The sequence below is a fragment of the Odontesthes bonariensis genome, chromosome 17, assembly GCF_027942865.1.
Source record: "Odontesthes bonariensis isolate fOdoBon6 chromosome 17, fOdoBon6.hap1, whole genome shotgun sequence".
Classification (NCBI taxonomy): Eukaryota; Metazoa; Chordata; class Actinopteri; order Atheriniformes; family Atherinopsidae; genus Odontesthes; species Odontesthes bonariensis.
The window spans coordinates 42,717-62,264 of record NC_134522.1 but is presented as its reverse complement, the minus strand read 5'-3'; the positions used below and the strand labels follow the sequence as shown (position 1 = coordinate 62,264).

Here is a 19,548-nt window from a genome sequence, read left to right as displayed (position 1 = left end):
CCGGTAACAGTTTGGTGAAAGTCAGCGTCCTTCGGACACTATTTATATCACTCGAGATCCGCGTAGAGAACCGGGCTTAGACAATACAGGGGGAGGACATCATCGACGCGTGTATAGAAAGCCCCGATAGCCCCAAATAACAACAACATGGCAGCTCTGAGCTAACAGTGCAATAGTACGCGTTCATTCAGTCATTGGTCTTAAAGTATTGGTGAAATAAAGACAGATAATGCCTTATTTAGAGGCCGTATTGTCTGCCCTGTTCACTCCGGCAAAACAGCTGACTGTCAGTGGGAGAAGATGCTTTGCTCACATGGTGTTCTTTGCTGAGCTGAGATCATCAGTAACAAAACAGGATGAGCCGACAACAGCAGAAGATACATCTCTTAGTTTCTGCTTTGGTAGCGAGCATCTGTACTGATCTGCTCATTAGTCCAGTGTTTGGATTTCCTGAAGATGAGTCTCTAAGCTGAGCTGCTGCCGGCTGTGTTTCTGTCTGCTGCTAAATCATGTGACTCTGATGGAAGCTGTGAGGTTTAAAGACTGAATGGAAACACTGAACTGAACACTCTGACTCCTCTTGACTTCAGCTTTGTAGCTTCCTGCTGGAGATGGGGGAGGTCTCCCAACCATCAGCCTCAAACTGCACTGATTCTGATAGTTAGTCAAAGCGTCCATCAGCATCCATTAATCAGCCAAACTGATCAATCAGTCCACCTCTGGATGCTTCCAACACTTTTCTAAGGCTCTGTAATGTTTGCACTGACTGAAATATTCAAACACAACAAGTCACAGTAACAAGTTCTGCTGCTGTCCACTCTTTAAAGAAGTTTGATTCCATGATTCCATTAAACATCACTGCACCATGTTTTTGTGCCTTTAACCTTCAATAAAACACTGAACCTGATCTCCATTTCTATCAGTTTGTTCCCATTTGCTCCAAAGTTCCTCCTGACATGTTTGTTTTCTTTGAAACTTGAATCATTTGGCTGCACAACATGAGTTTGTATGGATGGAGCCACTGGTGGAGCTGGCAGAGTGTAAGAGCTGAAGTCACTCCGTCTTTATTGAAGCAGCAGCATGTTGTCATTAATATTAATGAGAGCTCTTTTTCACTTGTTCTGTTGGACTGTTTTAACCTGCATCCTGTTGGCTTCAGCTCACATGTTTTATTCTTTATTCAGATTGGAGCACTGCAGTTTGTCAGAGATCAGCTGTGCTTCTCTGGTCTCTGCTCTGAAGTCCAACCCCTCCCATCTGACAGAACTGGACCTGAGCAGCAACACCATCAGTGACTCTGCAGCGAAGGAGCTGAGCAGCTTTCTGCAGAGTCCTCACTGTGGACTGAAGACTCTGAGGTCAGACACCATGTTTTAGTTGTTTGTTCAGATTAATATGATGTGAAAGTTGTGCTGGTCTTCATGGTAAAGTCTGTTTTCTTCTTCAGTGGTTCAGTTGATGAAATGATGATTCATTAAATAATGAGAAAACAGTGAATCTGTCAGACAGAAACAAATCTAGAATCACTGGCTGATGCTTCCAGAGCTCCAGAGTTGGTGAATATTTCTGTCTGAAACAACAACAACAGTTTGGAGCAGCAAAACTCCAAAAGCCCGTTAATCAGCTGATACTAACAAACTCCCCTCCAACACTGTTGGAAATGAACAATCTTTGACTTGGTCAGAAAACAGCTTTCATCACAGCAGCAGTTCTCTTCAGTCAGATTCATTCATGATGACAAAACCCAGCCAAAAAGCTTCTCCCACTGATAACTGAAAGGAAATCACTTTCAGTTGAGCTTTATTTCATGAATTCTATCAATAATTCCCTGTTACACAATGCCAAGTCCAGCTGAAAGTGATGCTGACATTTAGTGACTGAGGAAAACACAAAGAAGAGTTTATCAGAAGAAGAATAACACGATTGGACGATGGATGGAAGAAAAGCTGAGCTAACTTGTTGCTAGGTAACAGCAGATGGAAGGAGGCTGTGAGTGTGTGTGAGCAGCTTTTTTATTTCCACTTTAGTCTCATTTCTTCATATTTGAGATGTTTTCTGTTTTCAGATTCAAACTTTCTGTCAGATTCTGAACTTTTTTCCATCTTCTGACCCGTTTTTTCACTTTCAAACTTTTGCTGCTGACCTGCTTTGAGAGCCCGGACGTCAGCTGACGGGGGGGTTAAATCCTGCCTGCCAGAATAACAGAGGAGGCTGAAGGGACCCCATCATGCTGCCTTCAGGGACTGTGGGAACTGCAATCCTTTCTTAGACACCTCCTCCACACTATATTTCCATGAGTGCTGGTGAAAACAACCTGCAGCTCTGACACACTTTGTTAATGTCAGCTGTTTCTGTCAGCACTCAGCACAGATCAGCTGCTCATCGTCCATGATGGACAGCAGCTTGTTCAGAGTCCTTTTCTCTGCATCTGATGTTAAGGACTCCAGCTCTGCAGCAGCCACAGAGCCAGCTTTCCTCAGCAGCCTGTCCAGTCTGCTGACATCTCTCCTCTTAAAGTTGCCTCCCAGCACACCAGCGCATAGAAGAGAAGGCCAGCCACTAAAACATGAAGAATAACAGAGAAGAGAAGATTTGGTATCAAATCAAAGTTAGCTCCAAACTAAAATCATCTGTATGACTTTGAATGAAACGTCTTTTTAAAGAATAAGACTTGACTTTCAGTTTCAACTGATGGAAAAACTCATATTTTGGCCCAGTTAAACTCCATGGAGAAACAGCTTTGGTAGTGTTAGATTCGGTTCTTTTAGTTGGAAGCTCAAGAACGGACCGGAGTAATTCAAGTGAAAATGAAGTCTTTATTTGTAGTCACATGTCAAAGCATATCAGCGCTGGGCTCAGTGGGAAAGAGCTCCCGCAGGAAGTCTGTCAGACTGCGCCTCGATTTCCGGGTATCATCTGTATTTATAGCCTCATAGGTTGGACTCACAGTCGACCGAGTATGATTGGACATGAGTAGGTTCTACATGCTTCGTCATATTCTCTGGATCAGCCCAAAACAATGTGTGTGTGTGAATCTGCCCTTGCTTTCCCAGGCTTTCCTAATTGTTTTGTCTTTCTACTCCTGGATCATTTTAGGTCATAATGGAAAAGTACTGAGACTTATTTCATTCATAATGTCTAAGAACAAAGCCAATTTTAACAATCCCCCTTTTGAAGTGATTTTATCATTTCAACTAATTCAGTCAAATAACTGCGGTAGGACTGTCATTTTCTGTATTGTGTCACATCTGTATTAGCTGTAGCAAGACTTTAGCAGCCACCCCCCAAACTGCAAGAGCCACTTACCTTTTGAGATGTAGCACAACCAGTTAGGAGACATCTGTCATCCCCCTTTTGATGTGACTTCATGTGTTATTATGTAAGCTCATGTGAAAGCTGTTCATCATTGCAATTAAAGCAGCAAGCAAGTCTTCATTGCACAGGCATGGAAATAGTAAACATAATTCTAATGCTTTAGCTACACTTTCAAGTCAGGACTATTCCATCTTTTTACTCGGAACAGAAACTCTTTCCGAGAGGGTTAAGACCTTCATAAGTCACTGATTATAACTCTGCAAATGAGCACATTTAGAAAATAATTCTGATGCTTTAGCAAAACCTTCTATTTCAGGAGTATTAATCAAGATTCTAGAAATAGAGACTCTTTTCTAGTAAGTTTAAAACCTTCCCCACTCAACTGATAATAACTCCGCAAATGAGCACATTTCTTAATAGATTATATGTAGAAAAAATAATATTTTGCTATATGTATTGTGTGTATGTGGCCCCGAACCCATCCTCTGTGTGGAATCTTTGTTCATTATGGCCTAAAACCTTATGTGGTTAGCAAGGCCTTGCTCCCTCATGAGTACCATAACAACAGAACACTGATTAATAAAAAATGTTCACATCATTTCTAAACTAATGACACTCAAACAGTGCTTAAGGCAATTAACATCACCAGCAGGCTCGTCCACCGTCTGCAGCGAATAGGAGCCAAAACCCGATGGCTTAACCGGGAAAAATTCTCCTATGGCCCCAGTTGCACTTGGCGACCGACCAACTTATTACCGTTCTAAGTCTAAGGTCCCGCTCCAAACAGCCGAGTCACCCCACTGGCAATTGACATTCTAAAAATGATTCATTATCAGCCTTTAAGAGGAATGAGCTAAACACTTTAAAAATGAAACACAACACATATAAATTTAACCAAGGCTCGACTATATGAGTATATTAGCCTCTTGAACAATTATGATTAACTTTTCTTTTAAATGATATATCTTTCTTAGATGACCACATGACGAGTCGTGTGGTCTCTTGTGGTCCAATCCTGTCGGTGCTCGGTTTTCCTCTTGGCTGAACGTCTGTTCAGTACTCTGATCCGGAACTAATCTTGGAAGGAGAGGTCACCAGTACATCGCTTCCTTGAGGGATCTTCAGCATCCCCTCCCTAACTAATCGTCTTTTGGGATAATTTTGTTGTGTAGTTCTCCAGCATCATCTTGGCATGATGGGAAAGGCCTCCCAGAACTCAAGCTTCAATTCAAATTCAATTCAATTCAAATTCAAAAATACTTTATTTATCCCAGAGGGAAATTAAATGTTGATGTAGCTCAATTAAATCAAAGAGTTATTATAGATGCTGATGGCTGTGGGCAGGAAAGATTTCCTGTAGCGGTCCGTTTTGCATCCAAACTGAAGAAGCCTTTGACTGAAGAGACTCTGTTTTCTTATGAGTCCTCCGGCTGTACGTCCTGTAGTGGTTCTGAATCTGTGGAATAATATCAGCAAATCTCGCAGCGCAGTAGTGCAAAATGTCATTTGCACTGTATTTTTATACTTAGGGCCTCTCTCTTTGAAAGGTTCAATCCTAATGCCCAATTCATCATTTATTTATTTTTTCATATGAACCCCAAACCAAAACAAAACCAAAATAAACAAAATAAAAGAAAGTCAAATCAAAGAAATCATAGAATAAACATAAACCAAAACAAAACAACTGGCCAGTTGGTATAACTCTTGCTTTTAGGAACCAGAATAGTCATCAAGCTGCTGTGCAGCCTTAATGAGAAATCCAGTACCATCACCTTATTTTGCTGTGAAAAAACTTCAAATTATTTAGGGAACACACCAACACAGTTGGTATAATCCTTGATTTTGTCCACTTATTCTGCTGTGGAAAAATCGTCAGACAGTTTTGGGATCATGCCAACACACAAACAACACTCAACACCAGACACCACAGGTTAGGACAACAGATGACAACAGATGACAAACATATATTGCATTTCTGGGTTTGCCCAAGCAACCCTCCTGTTTTCATTGGGGCCTAAGTAAACAAACAGTGGTCTTCATATTCTGAGTCTGACTCCATGTCTTCCTCTTCCAGGTCCGGGAAGTCTTAATGCAAAAGAAGACACAAACACACACAGAATTTTTGGGAAACTTTGAGAAGTTTTAGTAAACCATGATTAATTGTTAATTAATTGCCGAACTGCTCCGCTGCAGTTTCTCCTCCTGTGTTGTTGTTTGCTGCAGGACAGAAATATTTGTGGTTAGATCTCATCTTGGGAGCAGCACAGCATCAAGAAAGCAGACATTTCTTTTCAATGCCTAACTGATTAACTTGTTTAGGATAAATATTGTCTGTCCTCTGTTAATTCAGGTCAGAGCGTTAAAAATAAAATTTCAGCATAATCTGCTTTATTCTCACTTGTTAGTTAGTAATAATGTTGTTTAATTCTTACCAGTGGCTGCGTTTTTTGAAGCTGAGCCGTACACAGACAGTTCAGGATCAGCATTAAGTTTTTCCGGTTCTAACTGAATCAGAAACACCTCCTGTGGTACCAACGGTGTGACATCAGAGCTGTTCCTAACATCACATGATACCAGAACATGATTCCATACAGATATTAAAAACATAGTTTAATTTCATTTCTTTATTTATCCTAATTCATCCTTTATTTTTCTTTGAGGTGCACGTTGTGGTCCCTGCTCCTGATTTTCCTTCCAGTATGTGTGGCATGTGTGTGTGTGTGTGTGTGTGTGTGTGCGTGGCTTTATATGTGAGTGTGCATGTGTCTGTATGTGGCCTTGGGTTTCACTGCTTTGTTTTTTCTGAAAGCTCTTTGTTCCACATTTTCTTGGATGAGAAGTGCCATATAAATAACGTCTGATTGATTGATCGATTTAGTGCACTAGATTAAAAACTTTCTGGTCATCTCTAATGGAACGTCTTCCGATGAACCAAAACACCTAATTACAGAACATTTCATTCATCCCATTCATATCCTTTTTCTTTCAACCACAGGCACTGACTCAGCACAGTTCGAACTTCCATCACGCCACCTACTGGCGTCCTCCTATCAGGTAGCTCTTGTCCCCCAAGCCTTAGTGCCCCCTTTGGGAACTCCCCCTTTGGGATCTCCCCCTTTGGGATCTCCCCAGCCCCCACTCACCATGGCCGTCGCTTGGCAACCAAACCTTTTTCCCACATTCACACAAGTCCTCATACTGTCCCAAAAAAGCTATGGACAGGGTATTTTCTCCCCGTCCAGGCCTCATGTGGGACAACCTGAAAACATTCATATATAGGTCATATATTATATATCATATAAAATAGTAGGTTAAATAATGCATAATATAATGCATAATATGGAATTGCTTTAGCCAAAGTTAAGTCTGTGTGCCTGCACAGATCTTTATTTTGGCTTTCTAAGCTGCCCTGTGCTCACTGTTTTTAAATCATAAAAACAAACCTTGACTTGTCTTGTTATGGCTCAGTCTTTGCTGCAGCTGTCCTTCTGTTATTCTAAACCTATTTGCTTCTTTGTTAAGAGAGCATATTAATTGTTTCTTAGATCTGCTGCAGTTAAATAGTTAAATGATTTAGTTTGAATCTAAATATTGGTGATAACTATTGACTATTGAATTGGTGACCAGAGGCAGAGGAAATTTAGAGCAGCTAAAATTTTAAAGTCAAGTTAATATTTCCTAATAACAATAAAGGCTAAGCCTTAATAACTTTAATATGACATCAAATTGTTTGACATCTGACTGTCTGGCCGGGATATTAAATCTTAAATCCTGGTTGTTTAATCTCTGTCACATGGCCTGACTGTCTGATCTCAGTTCTGTTTCAGGTGAAATCATAAAGTTTCACTTTGTAGAACATTTTTTCAGATTGTTTTTTAATTAAAGGAGCACATCTCCTAATCACTCTGCTTGTGTATTTGACTTTAGCTCTTTAAGAGAGATGTTAAATCTTATTTCAGCAACAATTTGTATGAATGTCTCAAACAATGTTCTTCCTGGATTTATTGTTTCTTATCTCATCTCTGTGATTTTTGCATTGTAAAGCTGTTTTCAGTTTATCTACATACTTTGGTGTCTTTCCTAATCATATGCATTTTAAACTAGATGGATGAATCAATACTATTTGCTCTAGTACAAAACTAAACCCCCATTATAATCAGTATATCATTATAAACTCAGGCCAATGATCACCCAGAGTCTGTTTGGATTGTTCTCACTCTCAGGGCTGAATGAGAGAAAAAGCAGGGTTGAGAAAAGACAATCTTAGGGTGTGCACATTTATGACAAAGAGAACAACTATAAAATTAAATTTGGAATATTATGGCTCAAAAAGCGTTTGAGGCTTTTCATTATTCATTATTCATTATTCATTCTTCCTGTAATGCTGCTGCACAGCTGATCTTTAGTTAGTAACTTCAGGCCTCAGGTCAAGCCTTCAAATCTGTTAATTTTTTCCTTACAGGTCTCTTATTAGTACTTTGATGCTGAAAAAAAATTATTAACTTTTGTCAATAAACTTTGGGATCAAATATATCTGTGGCGGTCCTGTGCCACCGTGGGTTGTCTCAGACAGTAATGAGCCTTTCTTGGCAGTTTAATTCTTTTATTGAACACTTCTTTGTGGAGTCTCCCTGCTCCAGTCCGACTCCACCTGCGTGCTCGTGTGTCCTTCCTCCTCCCCAGGTCCAGCACGCTACTGTTTTTAAAAGGGGAGAGTGATTAGACAAATGGTTTCTGGTGTACTAATCACTCACCTGATGCTGCTTCCCTGAGCCCCTTCCACACCTCTCTCCTGCAGCTGATGCACCACGCCCCCTCCACATACCTCCACCGCCCGACTTAGGCCGGGGAGCCGTCCGGCCCAACCCACTCACCCCCCCCTCCTCCTCATGCGAGCGGGAGAGGAAGTCGGCCACAGCCATCTGGGCCCCCGGCCTATGGATCACCTTAAACTTAAACGGCTGTAGTGCGAGATACCAACGGGTGATCCGCGCGTTGGCATCCTTCATGCGGTGGAGCCACTGGAGGGGAGCGTGGTCCGAGCAGAGGGTGAAGGCGCGCCCCAGCAAGTAATACCGCAGAGTGCCAACCGCCCACCGGATGGCCAGGCACTCCCTCTCCACCGTGCTGTACCTGGTCTCCCTCTCAGAGAGTTTCCGGCTGATGTAAAGCACGGGGCGGTCGACACCCTGCACCTGCTGGGACAGGACGGCCCCCAGCCCCCTGCCCGACGCATCAGTCTGCAGGACAAATGGGAGAGAAAAATTAGGTGTGTGGAGAAGAGGCTCCCCGCAGAGGGCCTGCTTTACCCTCTCAAGCGACACCTGGCACTGCTCCGTCCACTGGACCGGATCTGAGGCACCCTTTCGGGTGAGGTCGGTCAAGGGGCTGGTCAGCTCCGCGAAGCTGGGAATAAATCGCCGGTAATATCCGGCCAGCCCCAAGAACCGCCTCACCTCCTTTTTTGTCTTGGGCCTCGGGCAGGCTGCAATCGCTGCTGTCTTGTCGACCTGTGGACGCACCTGCCCGCAGCCCAAGTGGTGCCCCAAATACCGTACCTCCCTCCGTCCAACTGCACACTTCTTCGGGTTGGCCGTGAGCCCCGCCTGTCTCAGGGACTCGAGCACCGCGGCTACCTGCTGCACATGCTCCGCCCAGCTGTTGCTATGGATGATAACATCATCCAGGTAGGCGGCAGCATATGCAGCATGCGGCCGCAGCACCCGGTCCATGAGGCGTTGGAATGTGGCTGGGGCCCCGAACAACCCGAACGGAAGTGTGACAAATTGGTACAAACCGTACGGAGTGGAGAAGGCCGTTTTCTCCTTGGACTCTGGCGACAAGGGAATCTGCCAGTAGCCTTTGGTCAAATCCAGCGTCGTGAAAAAACGAGCTGTGCCAAGGCGATCCAGGAGCTCGTCGACCCGGGGCATGGGATAAGCATCAAACCGTGAAACATCATTCACCTTGCGATAATCCACACAGAACCGAATAGACCCATCCTTCTTGACCACAAGAACGATGGGGCTACTCCAGGCACTGTGGGACTCCTCTATTACTCCCATTTCCAACATGGCTTTCAATTCTGCCTGAACCACTTTTCTCTTGTGTTCAGGTAACCGATAGGGCCGTGAACGCACCGTCACGCCCGGGTGAGTCTCAACCTGGTGTTGAATAAGGCTTGTGCGTCCTGGCAGGGGGGAAAACACATCCGCGAACTGCTGCTGCAACTTGGCTATGTCTGCTCCCTGGGACGGTGAGAGGTGGCTTTCACAAAGGAGCGAGAAGGGATTAGTCGATTTTGGTACCTCGGGCCCCAGCTCATCTCCCTCTGTAATTGTCGTCACCAAGGAAATAGACTCCGCCTCCCTCCATGCTTTCAGGAGGTTGAGGTGATAAATCTGTGTTGCACCTCCCCTATCAGACCGCACAAGCTCATAATCAACGTCACCCACTCGTCGTGTGACCACAAATGGCCCTTGCCACTTGGCGAGTAATTTTGAGCTGGAAGATGGGAGCAATACAAGCACTTTATCTCCCGGTGCAAATTGTCTTAGCCGAGATCCTCTGTTATACAGCCGCTGCTGACGTTCCTGGGCCCGGAGCAAATTCTCACGTGACAACTGCCCTAGTGTGTGGAGTTTTGCTCTCAGGTCCAGGACGTACTGAACTTCATTTTTACTGGGGCTCGGACCTTCCTCCCAGCTTTCTTTAACCAGGTCCAAAACCCCGCGTGGTTTCCTGCCGAAAAGCAGTTCAAAGGGAGAAAATCCCGTGGAGGCCTGGGGAACCTCGCGTACTGCAAACAGCAGAGGATCCAGCCACCTGTCCCAGTTACCACTATCCCCGTGCACAAACTTACGGATCATGGACTTCAGAGTCTTATTCAGACGCTCAACGAGGCCATCAGTTTGAGGGTGGTACACACTGGTTCGAATGGACTTGATTCCCAATAATCCGTACAGTTCTCTCAGTGTTCGTGACATAAATTGTGTGCCTTGATCAGTCGGGATCTCTTTCGGGATCCCGACTCGGGAGATAACTTGAAACAGCGCCTGTGCAACACTCTTTGCAGAGATGGTGCGCAGTGGCACTGCCTCTGGATATCGTGTTGCGTAATCCACCAGGACTAACACAAAACGATATCCGCGTGCACTTCGGTGAAATGGCCCGATGAGGTCCATCCCAATTCGCTCAAATGGGACCTCAATCAGCGGTAATGGGCGCAAAGGCGCTCTCGGGATGGCCGGTTGGTTAACCAACTGGCATTCGGGGCAGGACGCACACCAGCGGCGTACGTCTGCCCGAATGCCAGGCCAATAGAATCGGGCCATCACACGGTTCAGTGTCTTTTCATATCCCATATGTCCAGCCATCGGGTTATAATGAGCCGCCTGGAAAACCATTTCCCGGCGGCTTTTCGGGACCAACAGCTGTGTTATAATTTCCTCGGTCCGAGTGTCACGACTCACTCTGTACAATCTATCCCTGCACAATGAAAAGTGCGGATATGTTAACGGTGCGTCAGGGTGCACCACGTGACCATCAATTTTCATCACTTGGTCAAAGGCACAGCGTAGAGTATCATCACGAGACTGCTCGAGTGGAAAATCTTCCATGGAGTCAAACACGGGAACTTGCGGCGCCTCCTGTGGAGGCACCGCCGGCTCCCCCTCCCCGTCTGCAGCGTCGGACAACCTCGCGTCACCACTGAGCACGGCGCACATATCCCATGTCCCTGCCGGTCGTGAGCGCACCCCCACACACTGCCCCACTAGTTTATCAAACCCCGGCCAATCAGTACCCAGAATAAGGGGGTGCACCAGGCGGGAGCTAACCGCAGCCTTCACACTATGCTTTTTTCCCTTATAACGAATTTCCACTGGAACTACGGGGTATCTGTGAATATCCCCATGTACACACCTAATATCCACCCACCCCGCCTCTATCAAAGCCCCGGGTCGAATCAGATTCTGGTGAACTATGGACTGCGTGCAGCCTGAGTCCACCATTGCCTGATGTGTACCCCCCTGAATCCTTACCGGAACGCTGTACGTCCCTCCCGGACCGGCGGAGGGTGCTGGAGGGCCGACAACCCGGATCACTTGGCCGACCTCCATCAGCGGGCACTCGCGGCGAAAGTGACCGGGCTGCCCGCACCTCCAACAGTCCTGCACTGCTGCCTGAGGGGCCTTCTGCGGGTCGGAAGCAGCACCTGCAGCGGCTGGAACCTGGGGTGGAAAGAGCGGACGGGGGGTGTTAGTGCGAGCCAGGGGTAATGGTCGGGCGGGTGTGTGGTGCCCCGCTTCAGCCGCGAACGGTCTCCTTCGGGGCGCCGGTGTGGGACGACCGAGGTCTGCTGGCCGGGCCTCCGGTGTCCGGCCCCGGGAAAAGACCGCCAGGTGATCCTCCGCGAGGGTGATTGCCACCGCCAGGTCCGTGGGACGGTGGCAGCGCACCCACTCTGCAGTACCGGCCGGCAGCCCCTCCACGAACTGCTCCAGGACCACTTTTTCCAGCATCTCCCGCTCGCCGATGGAGTCCCCTGGCTGCAGCCATCGAGTCGCCGCATCTCTTAGCTGCTGAGCGTAGGTGAACGGACGGTCAGTGGGACTCAGTTTTGCCCCCCTAAAGCGGCGGCGATGATCCTCCGCTGAATACCCAAGTCGATCCAGAATGGCCCTTCTGATGTCTGGGTATTCTCCCCGACAACGAGCAGGAAGACCCAGCGCCGCTGTTTGTGCGTCCCCTGACAGGAGGGGAAGCAGTCGCACCGCCCAGTCTTCCTCCGGCCACCTGCATGCCGCCGCCGTGGCCTCGAACATCTCTAAAAAAGACTGCGGGTCATCGGTCGGCGACATCTTGTGGAGGGTCACTCCGGCGGCGAGTGAGGGAGTCGGTGGCGCTGCTCCGGCTCGATCCACCATGGCTTCGAGCAGCTGGGTCTGCCTCTCCGCCTGGTCCTGGAGCGCAGCCAGCTGTTGCCTGCTGAGCACGGCCTGGTCCCGGTTCATTGTTGCGACCTCTGCCAACAGCTGAGCCAGCATGGTAATCGGCTGTTGTGGTTCGGTCATTTTTATTTATATATATATTTTTTTTATTCTTATTTCACCGCTGAGTCCCTTGTCAGGCGCCAAATGTGGCGGTCCTGTGCCACCGTGGGTTGTCTCAGACAGTAATGAGCCTTTCTTGGCAGTTTAATTCTTTTATTGAACACTTCTTTGTGGAGTCTCCCTGCTCCAGTCCGACTCCACCTGCGTGCTCGTGTGTCCTTCCTCCTCCCCAGGTCCAGCACGCTACTGTTTTTAAAAGGGGAGAGTGATTAGACAAATGGTTTCTGGTGTACTAATCACTCACCTGATGCTGCTTCCCTGAGCCCCTTCCACACCTCTCTCCTGCAGCTGATGCACCACGCCCCCTCCACAATATCATATATCAACTTTTTCCTTCTGTATCCTGCATGTGCTTGATTCTTAGTCTCTCGTTTGTTTTGAAACATTTTGAACACACACACTCAGCCTCAGTGGAGCAAACTCGCACACTCTTTTTTCTGCATTTCTCCAGTCCAATTAATCTCTCCCTCGTTTTACTTCTCACCTCGGGACCATTTTCTTCCATCTTTCATTCAATTTTTGTGACATATTCAAAAGTTATACACGTGTTAGTCAAAGTATATGGAAGACGTAATTGCCCAAATGCTGAAAGTGGTGAAGAAACTTCTACGCAGAACGCTGTGTTCTGTGCGCTCCACTTCTCGGGGTTGATCCCACTTATCAAAGCATTTGTTTATTCCAAAACTTTGGGTCACACCATAAAAATACTGCTTTCCCCCTTTTTATCTATGCCAAACCCCAATAATGAACAGAAACCACTCGAGATCTGCTGGAGCAGTCAAATATCTTCGAGCGGTGAATCCCCCCCCACAGTTGCATGAAAATTAAAAAATCTGACCCTGTGTCCTACAGTATAAATTGATTCTTGTCAACCCGACTATGTTTCGGGATTATACACTTCTTCGTACCCCGGAAATCTCAATCCTTCGTCCTAACTTTCGTCAGAGGAGAAACCTTCCGTGTCGGAATTCTAATTAGTTAACCCACTCAGGGTGAGCTTTTATAAACTACTTCGCATCACTCATCCATAAGTGCACAGAAAAACAAATTTTGAAGACAAGTTCCCCGCATGGGATATTCATTTATAAAATGAATTTATCTTGTCTTTCATTTGTTCGAATTCACTTGTCAGGACACTTATTCACTTTCCCTGTGTGAGGCTATGTGTTTATACTGGACGTGTTACCATTCAATGCAAACAGACAGTACATTAACACTTGGATTTATCATGACCAGAGGACAACTTAATTCAGACAACTTCATTTAGCTTATTCAAAATGCAGAAATTTCACATTTAGACATTAAGTGGTGTGCTGCTCACCTTTTTTCTGGCGCCTGATTGTCTGAACAAAGTCGTCCCTCCTATCACCTCGAGGCGCCCTCCCTCGCACGGGGGTCGGTCGCACGGTACGGTGGTCTTTGAGCTTTCGAACCTCGTGTCACGGCACCACTTGTTAGATTCGGTTCTTTTAGTTGGAAGCTCAAGAACCGACCGGAGTAATTCAAGTGAAAATGAAGTCTTTATTTGTAGTCACATGTCAAAGCATATCAGCACTGGGCTCAGTGGGAAAGAGCTCCCGCAGGAAGTCTGTCAGACTGCGCCTCGATTTCCGGGTATCATCTGTATTTATAGCCTCATAGGTTGGACTCACACTCGACCGAGTATGATTGGACATGAGTAGGTTCAACATGCTTCGTCATATTCTCTGGATCAGCCCAAAACAATGTGTGTGTGTGAATCTGCCCTTGCTTTCCCAGGCTTTCCCAATTGTTTTGTCTTTCTACTCCTGGATCACTTTAGGTCATAATGGAAAAGTACTGAGACTTATTTCATTCATAATGTCTAAGAACAAAGCCAATTTTAACAGTAGCGAGCATCTGTACTGATCTGCTCATTAGTCCAGTGTTTGGATTTCCTGAAGATGAGTCTCTCAGTGGAGCTGCTGCCAGCTGTGTTTCTGTCTGCTGCTAAATCATGTGACTCTGATGGAAGCTGTGAGGTTTAAAGACTGAATGGAAACACTGAACTGAACACTCTGACTCCTCTTGACTTAAGCTTTGTAGCTTCCTGCTGGAGATGGGGGAGGTCTCCCAACCATCAGCCTCAAACTGCACTGATTCTGATAGTTAGTCAAAGCGTCCATCAGCATCCATTAATCAGCCAAACTGATCAATCAGTCCACCTCTGGATGCTTCCAACACTTTTCTAAGGCTCTGTAATGTTTGGACTGACTGAGATATTCAAACACAACAAGTCACAGTAACAAGTTCTGCTGCTGTCCACTCTTTAAAGAAGTTTGATTCCATGATTCCATTAAACATCACTGCACCATGTTTTTGTGCCTTTAACCTTCAATAAAACACTGAACCTGATCTCCATTTCTATCACTTTGTTCCCATTTGCTCCAAAGTTGCTCCTGACATGTTTGTTTTCTTTGAAACTTGAATCATTTGGCTGCACAACATGAGTTTGTATGGATGGAGCCACTGGTGGAGCTGGCAGAGTGTAAGAGCTGAAGTCACTCCGTCTTTATTGAAGCAGCAGCATGTTGTCATTAATATTAATGAGAGCTCTTTTTCACTTGTTCTGTTGGACTGTTTTAACCTGCATCCTGTTGGCTTCAGCTCACATGTTTTATTCTTTATTCAGATTGAACTACTGCAGGTTGTCAGAGATCAGCTGTGCTTCTCTGTTCTCTGCTCTGAAGTCCAACCCCTCCCATCTGACAGAACTGGACCTGTGGTGGAACGACCTGAAGGAATCAGATGTGAAGGAGCTGTCTGAGCTTGTGAAGAGTCCACACAACAAACTGCAGACTCTGGGGTCAGTAGAGGGTTGGAGGTCCATGCAGCTCTCAGCTGTATTTTATCAGACTTTATTTATTATTTATTACATTATATTTATTAAAGCTGATGGCAGCTGAGGAAGAGATGCTCTGAAACACTCCTTTATCTCCTCTCTCCTCTCTTCTCTCTACAGGTGGGAGTGGTCATGAACAGGCCGATGTGAGCTGAGAGGATGAAGCAGCAGCAGCTTGTGTGCAGAGAGACTCTGACTGATGATGATGATGATGATGATGATGATGATGATGATGGTATTCTGTGTTTTTCTTCCTTTGCGATAATATTGTTAAAGTTGGGTTAGAAATGATCAGTAATGGAAACGATCCAAAAACCTTCAGTTCCGTCTGAACTTAAAGAACAGCCGCAGTCTAAAGTTCGACACCTGTTTTATTCTCTCGGCTTCATTTTCTGCCTTTAAAAACGGACTTTTAATCTGTAAATCTTTCATCTTTTAATCTGTAAATCCATCAGTGGAAATGAAAAGCTGTCGCTGTGATTCAGTCAGAGACGACTGACCTGATGGAAACATTTATTATTATTATTGTCATTATTATTATTATTACAAACAAAGAAGAGGAACAGACTGAAGCCCAACTCGGCTGAAATGATCTTGTTGTTAAATAAACATCTTTGAACCTTTCTATAAATCTTAGTAAATCATATCTCTGTTACATTTTATGATGGCACAATCACATTATAACACAAATATATTATTAATGTCTCTAATAAAACATTTGAAGATGCTCATCGAATCTTTATTGTTATGCAGAACATTTAAAGTCCAACTTTCTGCCTCTGGGCCCCTGCTGCTGAGCACTAATAATGTGGAATGGCTGCAGACTGCCAGGTGGCCTCCAGGTGGTTGCTGCCACCTGGAGGCCAAACAGTGCAAGTCTTCAGCTGACAGATCCATTAATTATCTGGTGAGAGCCCAAAGTCACACAGTGAACACACACACACTCAGCCCTGTCGTTCCTCATGTTTTCGTGTCCTTTCGTGTCACTCTCAGCTTCTCTGTGATAGCTCTTTTGTGGCCATCCTGAAAGGTTTCCCCCCCATCATGGTCACATCCTTTTTATTCGTGTCACCGATTAAGTTATTGATCCGTGAGACTGTTGCCTCGTGTTCCCTGCTGTTGATGTCACTCTAACGGGGGATGCATCACCATGGCAACCTTAAAGATGGAGAAGCTTCAGACTGCAACAAGGTGAGTTTGAGCTAACAACCACAGAACAAACATCAGGAAGCTGCTCCACATGGTGATCCATGAATTCGTGCATTTGTTCTGAACATGATGGGCCAACATATTTAAATTTATATTTTAACATATTCCCCTGCAACATATTTAAATTTATATTTTAACATATTCCCCTGCAACATATTTATATTTATATTTTAACATATTCCTGTGCAACATATTTATATTTATATTTTAACATATTCCTGTGCAACATATTTATTTAAAAATCACAGAAAACAGCAGGTTAAAGGAGCGTAACCTGACCAACTTCTTTTGATGTTTTATAAGAACATTAACACCATATACTGTAAAACCCAAACAGTTCCTATTATCACCAACAGCATTACGTTCTCCATATTTATACAGTTTTATATCCACATACATCACTTTCATTAGCCGACTAAAATCACAAAAATGCCTTTTTACTGTATGAACAAATGTTTTTAACCACTATTTTATCCTTTTTATCAGCACTTATGAAACTAAACCCTTTTTAAATAAATGCTTTTTAACATATTCAGTCTTAATTAAATGAACAGAAAGTATTTTATACTAACCCTGAAAATATATAGTGTTGGTCTAACCCAAAAAACCTGTATGGACAATACAGACTTTCACCACAGACTAATAACTAGAGTAGCACAGATACATGTCTGCGTGTGTTACATAGCTTAGCCTTTAGCTTAGCCTTTAGGTAAGCCTTTAACTAACTATTTAGCTTTGCATTTAGCTTAGCCTTTAGCTAAGTCTTTAGCTTAGCCTTTAGCTTAGCCTTTAGCTAAGTCTTTACCTTAGCCTTTAGGTAAGCCTTTAGCTTAGCCTTTAGCTAAGCCTTTAGCTTAGCCTTTAGCTTAACTTGGCTTAGCCTTTAGCTTAGCCATTGGGTGAGGAAGGCAAGATGGCGCCAGCGTGTACCGGCAGTCGTCTACCTGTCCTGTTTTATCTGTTGCTTATTGCTGCATTGTTTTGTATATTGTGCCAAGATATCTCTGGGTTGCTAATGTATGACCGTCAGGCACTTATAGATCTAAATCGATCTTATGAGACGTTTTTTAACCAAAACTTTGAGGATCCTCCTCATCTAGTGTCAGTACCAGCTCACCTGTGGCGCTTACCTGTCTCTGGGCGGAGAAAGCGGGCCAGAACAGAAGCACTGGAAGCAGCTCACAATGATCTGTTGGTGTGAGAAAACTCTTTGTGATATTTACCTCACGATGTGGTTACAGACATGTCTGAATAAAGAACATTAACTTTAAAGTTTCCAACGCCTGAACACTTTAACAGGCTGAAAACGTTCATGTTACGATGTCTGAAAGAAGAGATTCTGACCCCAGAAGTCCCCCAACTTCATTCACTGGTAATATTCTGTGGGGCCATGCCTTTATTTGCCTTTATTTCTAAGAGTTTCTGACTCAAAGTAACCAAAAAGTGAACCTGAATAAAGTGTAAAGAGAGCTTGATCACATAGCACTAACTAACCCTAACCCATCTTTGTGGAGTTTTCTGCCTTTTAAAACTTCATTTAATGGACTCTTTCCACACAATGTTTTTTTTCTTGGTGTTTGCTGCCATCTGCTGGTTAATTTGCAACATTACAAGTCTCAGACAGAGCCAGATGTTTGCCCAGCTGTCTCGATGAATGCTTCTAATTTAGTCTAAATGATCTAATAACAACCCTGATGCAGTTCCACATGTTTGTTGTGTTTCACTAAGTGATATTTATACGGACAGAACAACAGGTGAGCTAACACCTGTGGAGTAATACCACGTTAAATAATGTCTTCATGACTGTTCTGTTCCTACATTAATGACCGGTTAATTTTCTATTCATCATAAAAACAAAACATTTATGAACTAACATTAAAATACAAAAGAGTTAAACAACAAAGCAGACAGAGACTGCAGACAGAGCGCTAACAGGAAAGGAGGAGGATCACAGAGCTGGTTCACCTGAGTTACCTGCTGACGCTGCGTGTGACATCATCAGCTGAGCTGTTGCTAAGCAACAGAAACAACAGCCAAACCCACTGATGGGGACCTCTGAAGGTTTCTGCTACACCTTCCTCTCTGCTGCACCTTCCTCTCTGCTGCACCTTCCTCTCTGCTACACCTTCCTCTCTGCTGCACCTTCCTCTCTGCTGCACCTTCCTCTCTGCTACACCTTCCTCTCTACTACACCTTCCTCTCTGCTGCACCTTCCTCTGCTGCACCTTCCTCTCTGCTACACCTTCCTCTCTGCTGCACCTTCCTCTCTGCTACACCTTCCTCTCTGCTGCACCTTCCTCTCTGCTACACCTTCCTCTCTGCTGCACCTTCCTCTCTGCTACACCTTCCTCTCTGCTGCACCTTCCTCTATGTTACACCTTCCTCTCTGCTGCACCTTCCTCTCTGCTACACCTTCCTCTCTGCTACACCTTCCTCTCTGCTGCACCTTCCTCTCTGCTACACCTTCCTCTCTGCTGCACCTTCCTCTCTGTTACACCTTCCTCTCTGCTGCACCTTCCTCTCTGCTACACCTTCCTCTCTGCTGCACCTTCCTCTCTGCTGCACCTTCCTTTCTGCTGCACCTTCCTCTCTGCTACACCTTCCTCTCTGTTACACCTTCCTCTCTGCTACACCTTCCTCTCTGCTACACCTTCCTCTCTGCTGCACCTTCCTCTCTGCTGCACCTTCCTTTCTGCTGCACCTTCCTCTCTGCTACACCTTCCTCTCTGTTACACCTTCCTCTCTGCTACACCTTCCTCTCTGTTACACCTTCCTCTTTGCTACACCTTCCTCTCTGCTACACCTTCCTCTCTGTTGCACCTTCCTCTCTGCTGCACCTTCCTCTCTGTTACACCTTCCTCTCTGCTACACCTTCCTCTGTTACACCTTCCTCTCTGCTACACCTTCCTCTCTGCTGCACCTTCCTTTCTGCTGCACCTTCCTCTCTGCTACACCTTCCTTTCTGCTACACCTTCCTCTCTGCTGCACCTTCCTCTCTGCTGCACCTTCCTCTCTGCTGCACCTTCCTCTCTGCTACACCTTCCTTTCTGC

The 19,548-nt window shown here is 45.2% G+C and overlaps 1 long non-coding RNA gene across 1 annotated transcript; it reads left to right on the top strand.

The window, feature by feature from the left end:
* Positions 1-1,188: 1,188 nt before the first annotated feature.
* Positions 1,189-15,985, top strand: LOC142402483 (uncharacterized). Its single transcript, XR_012773373.1, has 3 exons — positions 1,189-1,358; positions 15,079-15,252; positions 15,409-15,985. It is a non-coding gene; the product is annotated as an uncharacterized LOC142402483 (long non-coding RNA).
* The last annotated feature ends 3,563 nt before the right edge of the window (positions 15,986-19,548 follow it).